We start from the raw sequence: 20,398 nt of genomic DNA on the forward strand, positions 1-20,398 counted from the left end.
GGTCAGGCAGGAAGTTAGGAGAGAACGCTGACGGGATTGAACGGAGCAACACCCTGTGGCAGGGGGTGTTGTGAAGGGAGAGACTGTAGGGTCTCTGCCAGGGGTGGGATCCTGGCAGAGGCTTGGCATTGAAAGAACGTAACGGGTCCGCGCAGGCTCCTGGAAGCGGCGGGACTCAAGAAAGGACTAGAAGTGAGATAGATTGTGCTGAGTGAGAAACGAGATCAAGCAGAAGGAGAATACCAGCAGGGGTTTTGTTGAAAGAGGCAGCACCCTGCTGAGGCGCAATACCGGTGGCCGGAACGCCGAGGGAGTGGATTAGAATACAGCTTCAAGCCATACTCCAAACAGCGGCAGGACAGTCGGTCTCAGGCGGGCTGTCTACCACATATCACCTATGAAGTCTTGGGGGGCAATTGCGGGAGAGGGGCGACTCTAGGGTCCCGGAAGAACTCCAGGCCTACCTGACAAACGGGTGCCATTCCAACCTGAATACAGGGAAGGGGTGGATTACAGAGGAACATCAAATCGAGTTGTGAGGGAACTTAAGAAACAGACACAACCGTTGTGGGGTTACTTTCCGTGAGCACAGCAGGGAAGGACTACAACACATAGCGCTAGAAGGAAGGCACAGATTTCCACCTGAGAGGAGAACTCTGGAGGTGCCATTGGACCGGCCGGACTTGCGTAGCCTGGTGAACCGTGTTCTGGACTGAGGACTCAGAGATCTCCAGTAAAGAGGTAAAGAGACTGCAACCTGGTGTCCTCGTTATTTACCGCGACTTACACCCCACAACCGTACCGCTCCATCGCTACCATTACTACCACCTACTACACCGGACGTCCCCCACTGACGGACAGGGCCACGGACCGGGTCTAGCCACCGTGACAACCCAAGGACTGAGATCCCAGAGGCCCGGCTCCGGGTACCCCTCGGCCCTGCGGCGGTGTGGGGGCGCTCCAATAACATCATCCACTGCAACAAAATATTGAAAAATAATGTATTACGCCATTATGCACAGTGGTCAGAAAAGGTGTAATTGACTACACAGATTGTAGTTTAGCCTAGGAAGCTGTTGTTTTTTTTTTGTTTTTTTTTAAATGCAAAAATTAACATCATAGAATGTAAGGTCACAAGGACAGAGTCCTCTCCCCTCTATCCCAGTATGTCTTTTTGCAGTTGGACACTGTAAGGGACATCTATAATAACCCTGTATGTAACCAGTATCTCATGTACAGCAACATGGAATTAATGTTGTTATCTAAAAGAATATATACAATACTCACAAATAACTTTTACATTAATTAAAAGGAGTTAGGTCCTGCTGTTTCACATAAATTTCAATATACAAACATGAGTGTACTTACTTATTTGCGTCTGTGCCTCACGTGGCCGCTGATCATAATTTGGGAATAGGGACCCACATATACTCCTCCATGCTGCCTCTTTTTGGGCCCTGTTGGCATAGTTGGGATCTCTCCGGTCCCAAATTACGGGCCTTTCCTGGACCAAAGTGATGAGCATGTCAACATTTATGATGTTAGCCATGCTAAATCAGACTCCGTGGAGGCGTGCGGCAGACTTCCGGGATCTCTGTCTGGCTTTTTCAGCTAATTAGCATGTCTCAGCTTCCTGATTGAGGCCTTGGGACATTTCCTGGCACCTGCCAGAGTGTAGCGTATTTCTCGAAAGTCACACGCATGGTCCGTATGCATTCCGTATTTTTCTCGCCCCAATAGACTTTCATTGGCGTATTTTTTGCGCAATACGCTGACAAACGCAGCATGCTGCGATTTTCTACGGCCGTACAAGATCGTATAATACGGATACGTAATATACGGCAGATAGGAGCTGCCCCATAGAGAATCATGGGGCCGTGTGCAATGCATATATTCTGGACGTATTTTCTGCACTCATACGTCTGTAAAACTCGCTAGTGTGACACTGGCCTTACTATAATCTCCTATCACTCTCTCTATGCTTCTTTCACTCTCCCTATGCTTAATCTACGCTCTCCCTATGCTGTTTCTGGCTGCAATGTGTGCAAGATGGCTTCAGCTGCTTTTAAATATCACATTGGAAGGCCAGCCAATCACAGTAACACCACACCAAAGATGGCGTAAGCGTTACTGTGATTGGCAAGCTAGCCCAGCATGTTGATTGGCTGAAAATAAAGTGAAAAATATGCTGGGTGGGTATCTCGAATATACCGAGGTGAGTACCTAATTACTCAACGGGTAACAAATAGCTCGAATACCGTACTATTCGTGCCAGTAATGAATAGTGCCAAATGTATTCGCTCATCACTAGTCTTTACATACAGAGTGATCTATTTCAAGTGTTTATTTCTGTTAATGTTGATGATTATGGCTTACAGCCAATGAAAATCCCAAAGTCATTATCTCAGTAAATTGGATTAAGTAACAAAAAACGAAAGGTCCCTTTGTCTGTTTCAGTAGGCTCTGCAATCATGGGAAATCACTGCTGACTTGACAGATTATTATTATTATTATTATTATTATTATTATTATAATACATTTTTATTGCGCCATTTATTCCACGGCGCTTTACATGTGAAATACGGGGCAAATATAGACAAATACATTAAACATGAGCAAAAAACAAGGCATACGGGTACATAAGGAGGGAGGACCCTGCCCGCGAGGGCTCACAGTCTGCAGGGGACGGGTGATTGATACACTAGGAGAGGGTAGAGCTGGTTGTGCGGTGGTTCAGTAGGTTCAGGATCACTGCAGGCTGTAGGCTTGTCGGAAGAGGTGAGTCTTCAGGTTCTTTTTGAAGGTTTCTATGGTAGGCGAGAGTCTGATGTGCTGGGGTAGAGAGTTCCAGAGTATGGGGGAAGCACGGGAGAAGTCTTGGATGCAGTTGTGGGAAGAAGAGATGAGAGGGGAGTAGAGAAGGAGGTCTGAGAGGATCGGAGGTTGCGTGTTGGTAGGTACCGGGAGATCATGTTACAGATGTATGGAGGAGATAGGTTGTGGATGGCTTTATAGGTCATTGTGAGGGTTTTGAACTGGATTCTCTGGGCGATAGGAAGCCAGTGAAGGGCTTGGCATAGGGGAGAAGCTGGGGAATAGCGGGGAGACAGGTAGATTAGTCGGGCAGCAGAGTGTAGGATGGATTGGAGTGGTGCCAGAGTGCTAGAGAGGAGGCCAGGGAGTAGGAGGTTGCAGTAGTCGAGGCGGGAGATGATAAGGGCATGCACTAGTGTTTTTGCGGTGTCGCGGTCAAGGAATGCGCGGATCCGGGAAATGTTTTTGAGTTTGAGGCGGCAGGAGGAGGCAAGGGCTTGGATATGTGGCTTGAAAGAGAGGGCAGAGTTGAGGATCACCCTGAGGCACCGGGCGTGTGGGACTGGGGAAAGTGAGCAGTCATTGACATTGATGGATAGGTCTGGTGGAGGGGTAGAGTGAGATGGGGGAAAGATGATGAATTATGTTTTGTCCATGTTCAGTTATAGAAAGCGAGCAGAAAAGAAGGCTGAAATAGCAGACAGTGTGGGATTTTGGTGAGTAAGGAGGTGAGGTCAGGTCCGGATAGGTAGATCTGCGTGTCGTCAGCATAGAGATGGTACTGCATACCGTGGGATTCTATGAGCTGTCCCAGACCGAATCTGTAGATGGAGAAGTGTAGGGGTCCTAGAACAGAGCCTTGAGGAACACCGACTGACAAGGGGCGAGGTGAGGAGGTGGTGTGGGGGAGGGAGACACTGAATGTCCGGTCTGTCAGATATGACGAGATCCAGGAAAGGGCCAAGTCTGTGATGCCAAGAGATGAGAGGATTTGTAGCAGAAGGGAGTGGTCCACAGTGTCAAAGGCAGAAGACAGGTCCAGGAGAAGGAGGACAGAGTATTGTCGCTTGCTCTTGGCAGTTAGTAGGTCATTGGTGACTTTAGTTAGGGCAGTTTCAGTTGAGTGATGGGAACGGAAGCCAGATTGTAACCGATCAAAGAGGGAGCAGGAGGAGAGGTGGGAGGACAGTTCAATATGGACATGTTGCTCCAGCAATTTGGAGGCATAAGGGAGAAGAGATATCGGGCGATAGCTAGACAAAGAGGATGGGTCGAGGGAGGGCTTTTTGAGGATGGGTGTGATCTTGGAATGTTTGAAAGATGAGGGGAAGACACCTGTTGTGAGTGAGAGGTTGAAGAGGTGCGTTAGGGTTGGGATGAAGACCGTGGAAAGGTTAGGCATGAGGTGGGACGGGAGCGGGTCGAGCGTGCAAGTGGTGAGGTGTGATCTTGACAGGAGGGTGGAGAGCTGATCTTCTGTCATGGTGGAGAAGCTGGTTTTGGAGGAGCAGGGGTGAGCAGCTAAGAGGGGCAGTGGGCGCTGTGGGCCAAAGCTTTCTCTGATCGTATTGGACAGATGTCCAGAAGGCAGTCATTGACACACTCCACAAGGAGAGTAAGCCACAAAAGGTCATTGCTAAAGAAGCTGGCTGTTCACAGAGTGCTTTATCCAAGCATATTAACCCCTTACTGACATCGGACGGGATAGTACGTCCGATGTCAGCTCCCCTGCTTTGATGCAGGGCTCCGCGGTGAGCCCGCATCAAAGCCGGGACATGTCAGCTGTTTTGATTCACCCGCCGCTATTAACTAGTTAAATGCCGCTGTCAAACGCAGACAGCGGCATTTAACTACCGCATCCGCCCGGGCGGCCGGAAATAACGTCATCGCCGACCCCCGTCACATGATCGGGGGTCGGCGATGTGTCAGGACAGTAACCATAGAGGTCCTTGAGACCTCTATGGTTACTGATCGCCGGTAGCTGTGAGCGCCACCCTGTGGTCGGTGCTCACAGCACACCTGCATTTCTGCTGCATAGCAGCGAACAGCAGATCGCTGCTATGTAGCAGAGGCGATCGTGCTGTGCCTGCTTCTAGCCTCCCATGGAGGCTATTGAAGCATGGCAAAAGTTAAAAAAAAAGTTAAAAAAAATGTGAAAAAAATAAAAAAAATATAAAAGTTTAAATCACCCCCCTTTCGCCCGAATCAAAATAAATCAATAAAAAAAAATCAAATCTACACATATTTGGTATCGCCACGTTCAGAATCGCCCGATCTATCAATAAAAAAAAGCATTAACCTGATCGCTAAATGGCGTAACGAGAAAAAAAATCGAAACGCCAGAATTACGTTTTTTTGGTCGCCGCAACATTGCATTAAAATGCAATAACGGGGGATCAAAAGAATGTATCTGCACCGAATTGGAATCATTAAAAGTGCCAGCTCGGCACGCAAAAAATAAGCCCTCAACCAACCCCAGATCATGAAAAGTGGAGACGCTACGAGTATCGGAAAATAGCGCAATTTTTTTATTTTTTTTTTGAAAAGTTTGGAATTTTTTTTCATCATTTAGGTATAAAAAATAACCTAGTCATGTTAGGTGTCTATGAACTCGTAATGACCTGGAGAGTCATAATGGCAGGTCAGTTTTAGCATTTAGTGAACCTAGCAAAAAAGCCAAGCAAAAAACAAGTGTGGGATTGCACTTTTTTTGCAATTTCACCGCACTTGGAATTTTTTTCCCATTTTCTAGTACACGAGATGGTAAAACCAATGATGTTGTTCAAAAGTACAACTTGTCCCGCAAAAAATAAGCCCTCACATGGCCAAATTGACGGAAAAATAAAAAAGTTATGGCTCTGGGAAGGAGGGGAGTGAAAAACAAACACGGAAAAACGAAAAATCCCACGGTCATGAAGGGGTTAATGGAAAGTTGAGTGGAAGGAAAAAGTGCGGTAGAATAAGGTGAACAAGCAACCAGAATAACCACAGCCTTGAAAGGATTGTTAAGAAAAGGCCATTCAAAAATTTGGGGGAGATTCACAAGGATTGAACTACTGATGGAGTCATTGCTTCAAGAGCAACCACACACAGACGTATCCAGGACATGGGCTACAACACTCATGACAAATAGGCAACCTCGGGTGCGTCTTACCTGGGCCAAGGAGAAAATGAACTAAACTGTTGCTTAGTGGCCCAAGGTGTTGTTTTCAGATGAAAGTAAATGTTTGCATTTCATTTGGAAATCAAGGTCCCAGAGTCTGGAGGAAGCGTGGGCAGACACAAAATCCAAGCTGCTTGAGGTCTAGTGAGAAGTTTCCACAATCAGTGATGGTTTGGTGAGCCATGTCATCTGCTGGTATAGGTTAACTGTGTTTTATCAAGACCAAAGTCAGTGCAGCCATCTACAAGGAAATTTTAGAGCAATTCATGATTCCCTCTGCCGACAAGCTTTTTGGAGATGAAAATTTCATTCTGCAGCTAGACTGGGCACCTGTCCACACTGCCAAAAGTACCACTACCTGGTTTAAAAATAACAGTATCACTGTGTTTGATTGGCCAGCAAACTCGCCTGACCTTAATCTCATAGAGAATCTATGGGGTATTGTCAAGAGGCACATGAGAGACACCAGACCCAATAATGCAGATGAGTTGAAGGCTGCTTATCAAAGCAACCTGGGCTTCCATAACACCTCAGCAGTGCCACAGGCTGATCGCCTCCATGCCACACCGCATTGATGCAGTAATTGATGAAAAAGGGGCCCCGACCAAGTATTGAGTGCATTTACTGAACAATACCGTACATTTCAGTAGGCCAACATTTTGGATTTTAAAATCATTTTTCAAGCTGGTGTTGTAAAGTATTCTAAATTACTGAGATAATGACTTTTGGGTTTTCATTGGCTGTAAGCCATAATCATCAACATTAACAGAAATAAACACTTGAAATAGATTGAAAGAATAGCAAATACATATCAGTTATTGACAGATGTCAGGGGTCAGTACATATATTCCCAGCAGAAAAAAATGCTACACATACAATTACAGTAGAAGAAAACAGGAGAATGTCTTCTTTGTGGTTAAGATGACTAGAAAGATAGTCAATCCATTTCTTTTTTCAGTCTATTATTTATATGCATGGAAGGTGAATGAAGTTTTTGCATCATTACCTCCTCTGCCAAGCAGAATGTGACAATGAAAGTCTTCATTAGAGTGTAAAATATCAGAAAGCACCTGACTGTCCTGTTAATGGGAAAAAAATGATGTTTTTATATTTACTAAGTGTCCATAATTATATTCGACAGCATGTGGTTGATAATGCAGATTTTGTATAAACATGGTATTGTTACTGCTCTTCACTGTTTATGAAACCTCAATAACAATAAAAGTAAAAACTTAGCACCAGCTTACTATAATGGCTTAGTTTACATAAATTTGAAAGAAAATTATTATAGACAACATTCACTTGGATGTAATAAGAGTTTATGAGAGAGCCATATGCTTTGTGTTAAAGGTGGATTTCAATTTGTTAGAAAGAAAAGCATTTTTGCCGTTGGCAAGTGCACACCTTATTTTGTCAGTAACTAGAGATGAGCTAACTTGTTCAGGAAGCGTTTTGAAAAATTCAGCACGAACATTGCACTGGGCGAGTAGTGGGAGAACAGAGAGGATGATGATGATGAGGTTGTAGATTCCACTTATTGTGAACACACAGGCATGTAGCTGAGTAACTCAGCAGAGGTGGTGAAGGAGGAGGTTTCATTGCGGCTTGCTGCACAGACACTGAGTGGGGCAACCATGACAAGCACTGCACCCTGGCTGTGGCCAGAAGCAGTCTGTAGTTCACAGAGGTTACAGGGGTTGCCTATCCTGAGCCTTTTTTGAGATGGCTAAAATTGAGCCAACTCATGTTATCTGTCAACTTTGCAAAAAATGACTCAGTAGAGGTAAAAATTGCAATAATTTGACCACTACATGATCGAAACGCGATCAACATGCATTAGTCTGGGAATCTCACTGCGCTAAAATGCAGACTAGAGGGCATCGATAACCACCGGCTATCCCATCAACAGCATCTGCTGCTTTTTCCTCCCCATCATAGTGGCAAATGTTCTCACACAGGTGTCTGGTCACAGAATCTCCACTTTTATGCAGCGCCCCAGAGACCTGGTCGTTGCAGTACTGATGCTCCGCCACTAAGGGGAGTGATAGTACGTCTGATGGCACTAAAGGAGTTCACCTAACCAGGTATCACAGTCACACATTACACTTCACACTCTGGCCACCAGGGGGAGCAAAGGGTTCTATGTATTAGGCCACTCCTCACAATCTGGTAAAACTGGGGGCTGGATAGGAAGTTAGCCAGAAGCTGACTGGGTTGGATCCAGGCAACATCCTGTGGCAGAGGATGTTGCAGGGGAAGATTCAGGGGGGGTCTCTGTCAGGGGTGGTTTCCTGACAGTGGTCTAGCGAAAAGAACAGAACGTTACAGAGCCGTGCCTGCACTTTAATGCGGTGGAATCCCAAGAAAGGAAACGAAGCAAGGTTTATTGTGGAGAAGTGAGAAAAGAGATCGCAGCAAAAAGGAGATAAAGCCAGTAGGAGTCGTGCCTTAGGATCGTGGCAACATCCTACTGAGGCGCGTAGCCGGTGGCCGGAACGCCGAGGAAGTATTGGGCTCCAAGCATTACTTCAAACAGCGGCAGGACAGTTGATTATAGGTTGGCTGTCTCACCTAAATCACCTAAGCAGACATAGGGGGCAATTGTGGGAGAGGGGCGACGCTAGGGTCCTGGAAGAACTCCAGGCCTACCCGTCATACGGGTGCGTCCTAGCCATATCATCTGGGGGACGGAGAAGAACATCAGAACAAATACAAGTTGTGAGAAAGAACATCAGAAACAGACACAACAGTTGTGAGGACTATCCCGTGGTGCTCAGCAGGGAGGTACTACAACACACAGGCGCTAGAAGGTAGGCACCGATTTACACCTGCAAAGGAAACTCTGGATGTGCCTTCGGACCGGCCGGTCTCAGCCAGCCCTGTTAGCAGTGCTCTGGATTGCGGACCCTGAAGCCTTCAGTAAAGAGGTAAAGAGACTGCAACACTGTGTCCTCATTATTCATCGCACCTTGCACCACGCACCATCATCACACCTTTCATCGGATGCCCCTTAGCAGGGTCACGGAGCGGGTCTAGCCACCATGACAACCCCAGGACCGAGACTGAGAGGCCCGGTACCAAGTACCCCGCGGCCCTGCGTCTGGGGGCGCTCCATTTATATCCCCTACTGTCGGGATGAGAGAGAAAGAGTCAGCTGTTATGGAAGTGGAGATGCCTGCTGCTTTAATTTCACCAAGCACACCACATCTTTCTCAAATCCACCATAACATCTCCATCTGCACCTCACTCACAGTCCAGCAGTTTGTTATGTTCACCTTACCCCACCCTCTCTCAACACAGCAGTCAGCACTTTGTCCCGCAGTTGTTGTCACATAAGAGAATATTTCCTTTTACACATGCCAAAGCTAAAAGCTTCAACCCTACCATCTCCAATTTGTTGGCCATGGAAATGCTGTATTTATGCCTGGTGGATACAGATGCTTTCCAAAAGCTGATGTCCGTCGCCGTCCTCCAGAACCAGTTGCACAGTTGCCATTATTTCTCTAAGAAATGTGTGCCTGCGCTACATCAGCATGTCGCAGACAACATCACAGGTGTGTGCCATGGGATGGTGGATTACAGCGATCAAGGGGGTCTCAGGGTACCAGACAAACTGTTAGTGAAGGTACAAGAGCCAAGGAACAAATGGAGGAGGAAGAGGTAATGGGTGCGCAACAGTCAGGAGATGAAGAGGATAATGATCCCCTCTTTGTTGTCTGTGGTTGGTGGGTGGGGATGGAGGAAGAAAGCTTGCGTGTTACTTCACTACCAACATACCATGGTCTTGGACCTCTTGGAAGTCCCGACACATGAGCTCTTTGTTGCTGCACTTTCTGCAACAAGATGACTGTATTCTTAGGGCTACACATAGTGCAGACTACTGTGTTGCTACTCTGTTAGATCCACTGTACAAGTGTAAATTTTGCCAGATGCTTCCCTGCCTGGAAAGGGACACGTGTATGCTGGAATATCATAACACATTTGTATACAATCTTAAGAGTGGTTTTCCCCATGACAGCAGTGAGGCACGCAGTGTGCATCTCAGTTATAGACTTTAAAACCCGGGAACGTCAAGTTGTCAATATAAAAACATTAGTAGTGAGTGGCAGAAACAATTTCACACATTTTTTAGACCAGCAGAACAGAGTACAAGTCTGACTGGAGAAGATGGTGCAGCAATATCTCGCGCTCAATATCCATACCTTCAGAGGGGGTTTTGACCATTTTGCATTTTGGTTTTCAAAAATGGAAGAGTGGCCTGAGCTCACCTGTGACACCTTGGAGGTTTTGTCGTGCCCTGCAGCTAGCATTCTCTCAGAACGTGTTTCAGCACTGCTGGTGGTGTCCTGACAGATAAGCACATCCGGCTGTCTCTTGAAAGTGTAGGAAGCCTACCTTTCATCAAGATGAACAAGTCATGGATCTCCAATGACTTTTGCACCCCAGTCGCATACTGGGCAGACTATCGACGGTGCAGTTTTTAGTGTGCTGCAATGATGTCACGTTATTGCTGTCTGCAACACCTTTATTGTGGTTTCTGTGTCTGCTGTTGCTATTGCTGCTGACTAGGGTTGAGCGAAACGGATCGTTCATTTTCATAAGTCGCCGACTTTTGGCAAAGTCAGCGTCTCATGAAACCCGACCCGATCCCTGTGTGGGGTCGGCCATGCGGTACGCGACTTTCGCGCCAAAGTCGCGTTTCAATGACGCTAAAAGCGCCATTTCTCAGCCAATGAAGGTGGACGCAGAGTGTGGGCAGCGTGATGACATAGATCTCAGTCCCCACCTTCTTAGAGAAGGGCATTGCAGTGATTGGCTTGCTTTCTGCCTCGTCACAGGGGCAATAAAGGGGCGTTCCCGCCGACCGCCATCTTACTGCTGCTGATCTGAGCATAGGGAGAGGTGTCGCTTCGTCAGAAGCAGGGATAGACAGTGTTAGGCAGGGTGCATTCACCCCCAAACCGCTTGTGCTGTAGCGATTTCCACTGTCCAACACCACTTTTTTTTTTTTTTTTTTTTTTAATTCTCCCTGAAAAAAAATAAATAAATAGTGGGAGATAAAGATTGGCAAGTCTGCCTCTGTGCCAGTGCTGTGTGTGGCATCTGTCTCTCCTTGTGTGCCACCAAAAACCAGTGTGTAATATTGGGCCTTTTTTTTTTTTTGGTAAATTCTCCCTGTAAAAAAAATAATTAATAGTGGGAGATAAAGATTGGCAAGTCTGCCTCTGTGCCAGTCCTGTGTGTGGCATCTGTCTCTCCTTGTGTGGCACCGAAAACCAGTGTGTAACACTGGGCCATTTTTTTTTTTTTGTTAAATTCTCCCTGTAAAAAAAATAATTAATAGTGGGAGATAAAGATTGGCAAGTCTGCCTCTGTGCCAGTCCTGTGTGTGGCATCTGTCTCTCATTGTGTGCCACCGAAAACCAGTGTGTAATATTGGGCCATTTTTTTTCTTTGTTAAATTCTCCCTGTATAAAAAATAATTAATAGTGGGAGATAAAGATTGGCAAGTCTGCCTCTGTGCCAGTCCTGTGTGTGGCATCTGTCTCTCCTTGTGTGCCACCGAAAACCAGTGAGTAATATTGGGCCTTTTTTTTGGGGGGGGGTAAATTCTCCCTGTAAAAAAAAAAATTAATAGTGGGAGATAAAGATTGGCAAGTCTGCCTCTGTGCCAGTGCTGTGTGTGGCATCTGTCTCTCCTTGTGTGCCACCGAAAACCAGTGTGTAATATTGGGCCTTTTTTTTTTTTTTTGTTAAATTCTCCCTGTAAAAAAAATAATTAATAGTGGGAGATAAAGATTGGCAAGTCTGCCTCTGTGCCAGTCCTGTGTGTGGCATCTGTCTCTCCTTGTGTGCCACCGAAAACCAGTGTGTAATACTGGGCCTTTTTTTTTTTTGTTAATTTCTCCCTGTAAAAAAAATTATTAATAGTGGGAGATAAAGATTGGCAAGTCTGCCTCTGTGCCAGTCCTGTGTGTGGCATCTGTCTCTCCTTGTGTGCCACCGAAAACCAGTGTGTAATATTGGGCCTTTTTTTTGGGGGGGTAAATTCTCCCTGTAAAAAAAAAAAATAATAGTGGGAGATAAAGATTGGCAAGTCTGCCTCTGTGCCAGTGCTGTGTGTGGCATCTGTCTCTCCTTGTGTGCCACTGAAAACCAGTGTGTAATACTGGGCCTTTTTTGGGGGGGGTAAATTCTCCCTGTAAAAAAAAAAAATAATAGTGGGAGATAAAGATTGGCATTTCTGCTTGAGTGCCGGTCCTGCGTGTGCCATCTGTCTCAAATTATTGGGGCACAGAAAACCTAGTGTGTAACATTGGGCCTGATTTTCCTTTCAATGTCAGGCACCTATAAAGGTATATATAAATCCTACAGAAGTTTGAGTTCACCTTATAAGTTGTTTTACAGTAACAAATACCGTTACTTTGGTTATGTTTTGCAAACAATGAGGAAGTCTAGTGGAAGAGGTCGTGGCCGTGGGCGGTCATTGTCAGCTGGTAATGATGGTAGTGGTGGTGGAGCTTCAGGTGGTCGTGGTAAAAGCAGTACAGCACCTAAGTCTCAAGTTGTTGAGCCAGGTTCGTCTTCTGGCTACACAAGGCCTCGAACGCTCTCTTTTCTGGGAGTAGGAAAACCACTTTTGAAGCCGGAGCAGGAGGAACAAGTATTGGCTTTCATTGCTGACTCTCCCTCTAGCTCTTTCACCTCCTCCTCGGAAAGTGCCAAATGTCAGAGCAGTGCATCGTCAGTGGATGCTCCCGGTCAGGAACAAGTCGCACCCTTGTGTCCTTCACCCAGAACAACAGTGAAGGATGCGTCAGTTGACACAACAGGTTACTCCATGGAGCTCTTTACACATACCGTTCCTGGGTTACACAGTGAAACAGTTAACAGGCCATGCCCATTAGAAGTTGAATCGGACATGGAGTGCACAGATGCACAGCCACAGCCAGATTACTATGCTGTTCCTTTGACTCAGACCAGAACATTGCCCTCGCAGTGTACTGAGGCAGAATCAAAACCAGCAGAGACTATGGTGCCCCGTCACGAACGCTATACCACCGGCTTACACGGTGACACAGACGAAGTTGCACACGACATAGAAGAGGAGGTCATAGATGACCCAGTTGTTGACCCCGATTGGCAGCCATTGGGGGAACAGGGTGCAGGCGGCAGTAGTTCTGAAGCGGAGGAGGAGGAGCCACAGCAGGCATCAACATCACAACAGGTTCCATCTGCCGGGCCCGTATCTGGCCAAAAACGCTTGGCAAAACCAAAACCAGTTGGTGGACAGCGTGGCCATCCGGTTAAAGAAGCTCAGTCTGCAATGCCTGAAAAGGTATCCGATAGTAGAAAGAGTGCAGTCTGGCATTTTTTTAAACAACATCCAAATGATCAGCGCAAATTCATCTGTCAAAAATGTTCAACTACCTTAAGCAGAGGTCAGAATCTTAAAAGTCTAAATACAAGTTGCATGCAAAGACATTTATCCACCATGCATCTGCAAGCCTGGACTAACTACCAAACGTCCCTAAAGGTTGCAGCACCCTCGGCCAATGAAGCTAGTCAGCATCGCTACATCCCTTCCCTCCCTGTAAGCCCACCATTTCCCGCACCACCTGCAGTATCTGTGCAGCTTTCATCGCCAGGCCAAAGCAGTCAGGGAATCACCAGGTTCACAGTAGGAAACACTGCATGTAGGGCACCGGCAAGAATACCATCTCCAACCCTCTCTCAGTCACCCATGTCCACCGGCACCACCGCTAGTTCCACGATCTCCAGCTCTCCATTCCAGCTCACCCTACATGAGACTCTTGTTAGGAAAAGGAAGTACTCATCCTCACATCCGCGTACACAGGGTTTGAACGCCCACATTGCTAGACTAATCTCATTAGAGATGATGCCCTACCGGTTAGTTGAAAGCGAAGCTTTCAAAGCGCTGCTGGACTACGCTGTACCACGCTACGAGCTACCCAGTCGACACTTCTTTTCTAGAAGTCCTCCAACAGCATGTTAAAGACCGCATCGTCCATGTACTCAGGCAGTCTGTGACTACAAAGGTGCACCTGACAACAGATGCATGGACCAGTAGGCATGGCCAGGGATGTTACGTGTCCATCACGGCACACTGGGTGAATGTGGTGGATGCAGGGTCCACAGGGGACAGCAATATTGGGACAGTTCTGCCTAGCCCACGGTCAAGGAAAGAGTTGGCTGTAGGCGTTCGCCCCCCCACCTCCTCTTCCTCATCCTCCTGCAGAAGCGAGAGCTCGTCCACAGATCGCAGTCGCACATCCACTCCATCCGCAGCTGCCACTGTTGCACACCAGGTGTGCCATTATGGGACAGCTAGTGGCAAGCGTCAGCTGGCTGTATTGGCAATGAAGTGTTTGGGCGACAACAGACACACCGCGGAAGTTCTGTCCGAGTTCTTGCAGAAAGAAACTCAGTCATGGCTGGGCACTGTACATCTTGAGGCAGGCAAGGTAGTGAGTGATAACGGAAGGAATTTCATGGCTGCCATCTCCCTTTCCCAACTGAAACACATTCCTTGCCTGGCTCACACCTTAAACCTGGTGGTGCAGTGCTTCCTGAAAAGTTATCCGGGGTTACCCGACCTGCTCCTCAAAGTGTGCAGACTTTGCTCGCATATCCGCCGTTCGCCTGTACACTCCAGCCGTATGCAGAACTATCAGCGTTCTTTGAACCTTCCTCAGCATCGCCTAATCATCGACGTTGCAACGAGGTGGAACTCCACACTGCACATGCTTCAGAGAGTGTGCGAACAGAGGCGTGCTGTTATGTATTTGTGGGAGGATACACGGGCAGGCAGTTGGATGGCAGACATGGAGTTGTCAGGTGTGCAGTGGTCGAAGCTACAAGACCTGTGTCAAGTCCTTCAGTGTTTTGAGGAATGCACATGGCTGGTTAATGCAGACAACGCCATAATAAGCATGAGCATCCCCCTAATGCGTGTGCTGATGCAAAGTTTGACGCACATAAAGGAGCAGGCGTCTGCAGCCGAGGAAGAGGAAAGCCTTGATGACAGTCAGCCATTGTCTGGTCAGGGCCGTGTAGAGGACGCGGTAGCGGGCGAAGAGGAGGAGGAGGACGAGGAGGATGATGGGGATGAGTACATTTTTAATGAGGAAGCTTCTCCTGGGCCAATCGAAATTAGTGGCGTTGCAAGGCCGGGTTCTGTTTTTTTAAGGGAGACAAGTGACGTAGATTTGCCTGTAACTGCCCCTAAAACCAGCACAACCGCAGATTTGACAACTGGATCTTTGGCCCACACGGCGGATTATGCCTTACGTATCCTCAAAAGGGACCTACGCATTATTAAAATGATGAGCGATGACGATTACTGGTTGGCCTGCATCCTTGACCCTCGCTATAAAGGCAAATTGCAAAATATTATGCCACATGAGAACCTCGAACAAATATTAGCAACCAAACAAGCTACTCTTGTAGACTGTTTGATTCAGGCATTCCCAGCACACAGCGCCGGTGATGGTTCTCACACGAGCTGCAGGGGGCTACAGGGCAGAGGTGTTAGAGGTGCATCTATTCAAAGTGACAGGAGACAACATTTGTCCAGTATGGTTACTAACTATTTTTCATCCCTTATCGATGTTCTCCCTCAACCGTCATTCCCATTTGATTACTGGGCATCCAAATTAGACACCTGGCCTGAATTGGCAGAATATGCATTGCAGGAGCTTGCTTGCCCAGCAGCTAGTGTGCTATCAGAAAGAGTATTCAGTGCTGCTGGTTCAATATTAACCGAAAAAAGGACTCGTCTGGCTACCCAAAATGTGGATGATCTAACCTTCATTAAAATGAACCACTCCTGGATTTAAAATTATTTTGCCCCACCTTTCCCGGCTGACACCTAGCTTTCCTATAAAAAGGTCTTGCTTGTGGACTGGTCTTACTGAGTGTTCCAATCTCTTAATTTGCAGCAGCTGTTTGTCCAGCATACGACATGTTTACACCTCCCTCAATGGGAAAACTCCCCCCACGGGGTCTTGGTCTCGCCACTTGGCGCAAGCACCTGTTAGAGTGCCGTTTGTCTGAAGAGGTGGGTGTGCCCGCTTTTGGTCGAAGGCACTGCCACTGGGTCCCTCATAGTGCAATAAAGTGTCTCTGGCGGTGGTGGCGCGCACCCAACGTCAGACACACCGTTGTAACATGAGGGGCCCTGGGACGGTACCGCCGGCCACAAGAGAGTTCCCCCACCCCCCCATCTCAAACTGTGCTCTACCACGTGCAAAATTATCTCTCACAGCTCCACCAATGTTTAGTCTATGCGCTGACATCATTCAATGCCTGGCACTGACAATACCAATTTGTTGACATCTATAATGCTAGTTAAAGTAGTCTGGGTCAGTTTCCTATGTTGACACCAGTAAATGCTTACTGCCAAATTACTATGTCAGAAACTCAGCAGATGAGCCCACCCCTGTACCTAAGTATGCCACACTTTTGTTTTTTTGTTTTGTTGTTTTGCGAGACATTAACATCTATTTATTTTTTGGGAGTACTACCTGTGTCAGACACTCCTTGCAATCGTCCTCCGCTGACCACACCAATGCTGCCTGTGTATCCATGTAACTGATTTAAAACTGCCTTGAGCCTATTTTTAGTTATTTTAGGCCTATTACGCCTGTCTGCGGTCCCTCCTTGCAATCCTCCTCCTCCGCTGACCACAATGCTGCCTGTGTATCCATGTAACCGATTTAAAACTGCCTTGAGCATATTTTTAGTTATTTTAGGCCTAGTACGCCTGTCTGCGGTCCCTACTTGCAATCCTCCTCCTCCGCTGACCACAATGCTGCCTGTGTATCCATGTAACTGATTTAAAACTGCCTTGAGCCTATTTTTAGTTATTTTAGGCCTAGTACGCCTGTCTGCGATCCCTCCTAGCAATCCTCCTCCTCCGCTGACCACAATGCTGCCTGTGTATCCATGTAACCGATTTAAAACTGCCTTGAGCCTATTTTTAGTTATTTTAGGCCTAGTACGCCTGTCTGCGGTCCCTCCTTGCAATCCTCCTCCTCCGCTGACCACAATGCTGCCTGTGTATCCATGTAACCGATTTAAAACTGCCTTGAGCCTATTTTTAGTTATTTTAGGCCTAGTACGCCTGTCTGCGGTCCCTCCTTGCAATCCTCCTCCTCCGCTGACCACAATGCTGCCTGTGTTTCCATGTAACCGATTTAAAACTGCCTTGAGCCTATTTTTAGTTATTTTAGGCCTAGTACGCCTGTCTGCGGTCCCTCCTTGCAATCCTCCTCCTCCGCTGACCACAATGCTGCCTGTGTTTCCATGTAACCGATTTAAAACTGCCTTGAGCCTATTTTTATTTATTTTAGGCCTAGTACGCCTGTCTGCGGTCCGTCCTTGCAATCCTCCTCCGCTGACCACAATGTTGCCTGTGTATCCATGTAACCGATTTAAAACTGCCTTGAGCCTATTTTTAGTTATTTTAGGCCTAGTACGCCTGTCTGCGGTCCCTCCTTGCAATCCTCCTCCTCCGCTGACCACAATGCTGCCTGTGTATCCATGTAACTGATTTAAAACTGCCTTGAGCCTATTTTTAGTTATTTTAGGCCTAGTACGCCTGTCTGCGATCCCTCCTAGCAATCCTCCTCCTCCGCTGACCACAATGCTGCCTGTGTATCCATGTAACCGATTTAAAACTGCCTTGAACCTATTTTTAGTTATTTTAGGCCTAGTACGCCTGTCTGCGGTCCCTCCTTGCAATCCTCCTCCTCCGCTGACCACAATGCTGCCTGTGTAGCCATGTAACCGATTTAAAACTGCCTTGAGCCTATTTTTAGTTATTTTAGGCCTAGTACGCCTGTCTGCGGTCCCTCCTTGCAATCCTCCTCCTCCGCTGACCACAATGCTGCCTGTGTTTCCATGTAACCGATTTAAAACTGCCTTGAGCCTATTTTTAGTTATTTTAGGCCTAGTACGCCTGTCTGCGGTCCCTCCTTGCAATCCTCCTCCTCCGCTGACCACAATGCTGCCTGTGTTTCCATGTAACCGATTTAAAACTGCCTTGAGCCTATTTTTATTTATTTAAGGCCTAGTACGCCTGTCTGCGGTCCGTCCTTGCAATCCTCCTCCGCTGACCACAATGTTGCCTGTGTATCCATGTATCCGATTTAAATCTGCCTTGAGCCTATTTTTATTTATTTTAGGCCTAGTACGCCTGTCTGCGGTCCCTCCTTGCAATCCTCCTCCTCCGCTGACCACAATGCTGCCTGTGTATCCATGTAACCGATTTAAAACTGCCTTGAGCCTATTTTTATTTATTTTAGGCCTAGTACGCCTGTCTGCGGTCCGTCCTTGCAATCCTCCTCCTCCGCTGACCACAATGCTGCCTGTGTATCCATGTAACCGATTTAAAACTACCTTGAGCCTATTTTTAGTTATTTTAGGCCTAGTACGCCTGTCTGCGGTCCCTGCTTGCAATCCTCCTCCTCCGCTGACCACAATGTTGCCTGTGTATCCATGTAACCGATTTAAAACTGCCTTGAGCCTATTTTTAGTTATTTTAGGCCTAGTACGCCTGTCTGCGGTCCGTCCTTGCAATCCTCCTCCGCTGACCACAATGCTGCCTGTGTATCCATGTAACCGATTTAAAACTGCCTTGAGCCTATTTTTTGTTATTTTAGGCCTAGTACGCCTGTCTGCGGTCCCTCCTTGCAATCCTCCTCCGCTGACCACAATGCTGCCTGTGTATCCATGTAACCGATTTAAAACTGCCTTGAGCCTATTTTTAGTTATTTTAGGCCTAGTACGCCTGTCTGCGGTCCGTCCTTGCAATCCTCCTCCTCCGCTGACCACAATGCTGCCTGTGTATCCATGTAACCGATTTAAAACTGCCTTGAGCCTATTTTTAGTTATTTTAGGCCTAGTTCGCATGTGTGCTGTCCCTCCTTGCAATCCTCCTCCTCCGCTGACCACAATGCTGCCTGTGTATCCATGTAACCGATTTAAAACTGCCTTGAGCCTATTTTTATTTATTTTAGGCCTAGTACGCCTGTCTGCGGTCCGTCCTTGCAATCCTCCTCCTCCGCTGACCACCATGCTGCCTGTGTATCCATGTAACCGATGTAAAACTGCCTTGAGCCTATTTTTAGTTATTTTAGGCCTAGTACGTCTGTCTGCGGTCCCTCCTTGCAATCCTCCTCCTCCGCTGACCACAATGCTGCCTGTGTATCCATGTAACCGATTTAAAACTGCCTTGAGCCTATTTTTAGTTATTTTAGGCCTAGTACGCCTGTCTGCGATCCGTCCTTGCAATCCTCCTCCGCTGACCACAATGCTGCCTGTGTATCCATGTAACCGATTTAAAACTGCCTTGAGCCTATTTTTAGTTATTTTAGGCATAGTACGCCTGTCTGTGGTCCGTCCTTGCAATCCTCCTCCGCTGACCACAATGGTGCCTGTGTATCCATGTAACCGATTTAAAACTGCCTTGAGCCTATTTTTAGTTATTTTAGGCCTAGTACGCCTGTCTGCGGTCCGTCCTTGCAATCCTCCTCCTCCGCTGACCACAATGCTGCGTGTGTACCCCTGGAACCTATTTTAAAGTGCAAAGAGCCTATTTCTTTATTTTATGTAATATTAAAAAAGCCATGATGGACTACGCTGTCCCACGCTACGAGCTACCCAGTCGACACTTCTTTTGCAAGAAAAGCCATCCCAGCCCTCCACCAGCACCACCTCCATTGTCCATGCACTCTGGCAATCTGTGAGTACAAAGGTGCACCTGACAACAGACGTATGGACCTGTAGGCATGGCCATGGAAGGTTACGTGTCCATTACGGCGCAATGGGTTAATGTGGTGGATGCATGGTCCACAGGGGACAGCCTACTAAGTCTGTCTGCAGTCCCTAATTCAAATTTTCCTCCACTGTCTAAATCTGAGCTTCAACCTTCTGGCTCTCCTTAAGTGCTTTTTTAAAAAAAATTGGTGGTTGGGGCCTAATACCTCTGTTTGCCGCTCCCTGGTGTTGTCCTCAACTGAATAAATCTGAGCTTCAACCTTCTGGCTCTCCTTAAGTGCTTTTTTAAAAAAAATTGGTGGTTGGGGCCTAATAACTATGTTTGCCACTCCCTGGTGTTGTCCTCCTCCTGAGTGTTCTCCTCCTACTTAGTGTTCTCCTCCAGGTTGCCTTGTCTGAGCTTCAACCTTCTGGCTCTCATTAAGTGCTTTTTTAACAAAAAATTGGTGGTTCCGGCCTACTAACGGTGTCTGCCGCTTCCTGGTGTTGTCCTCCACTGTATAAAGCTGAGCTTCAGTCTTTAGGCTTTCGGCCTATAGTATCAGATATTAAACTGCATTTGGCCTTCAACTTTGGTTACGGCCTATTAACGGTGTCTGCCGCTCCCTGGTGTTGTCC

This window comes from Ranitomeya variabilis, chromosome 1, assembly GCF_051348905.1.
Source record: "Ranitomeya variabilis isolate aRanVar5 chromosome 1, aRanVar5.hap1, whole genome shotgun sequence".
Classification (NCBI taxonomy): domain Eukaryota; kingdom Metazoa; phylum Chordata; class Amphibia; order Anura; family Dendrobatidae; genus Ranitomeya; species Ranitomeya variabilis.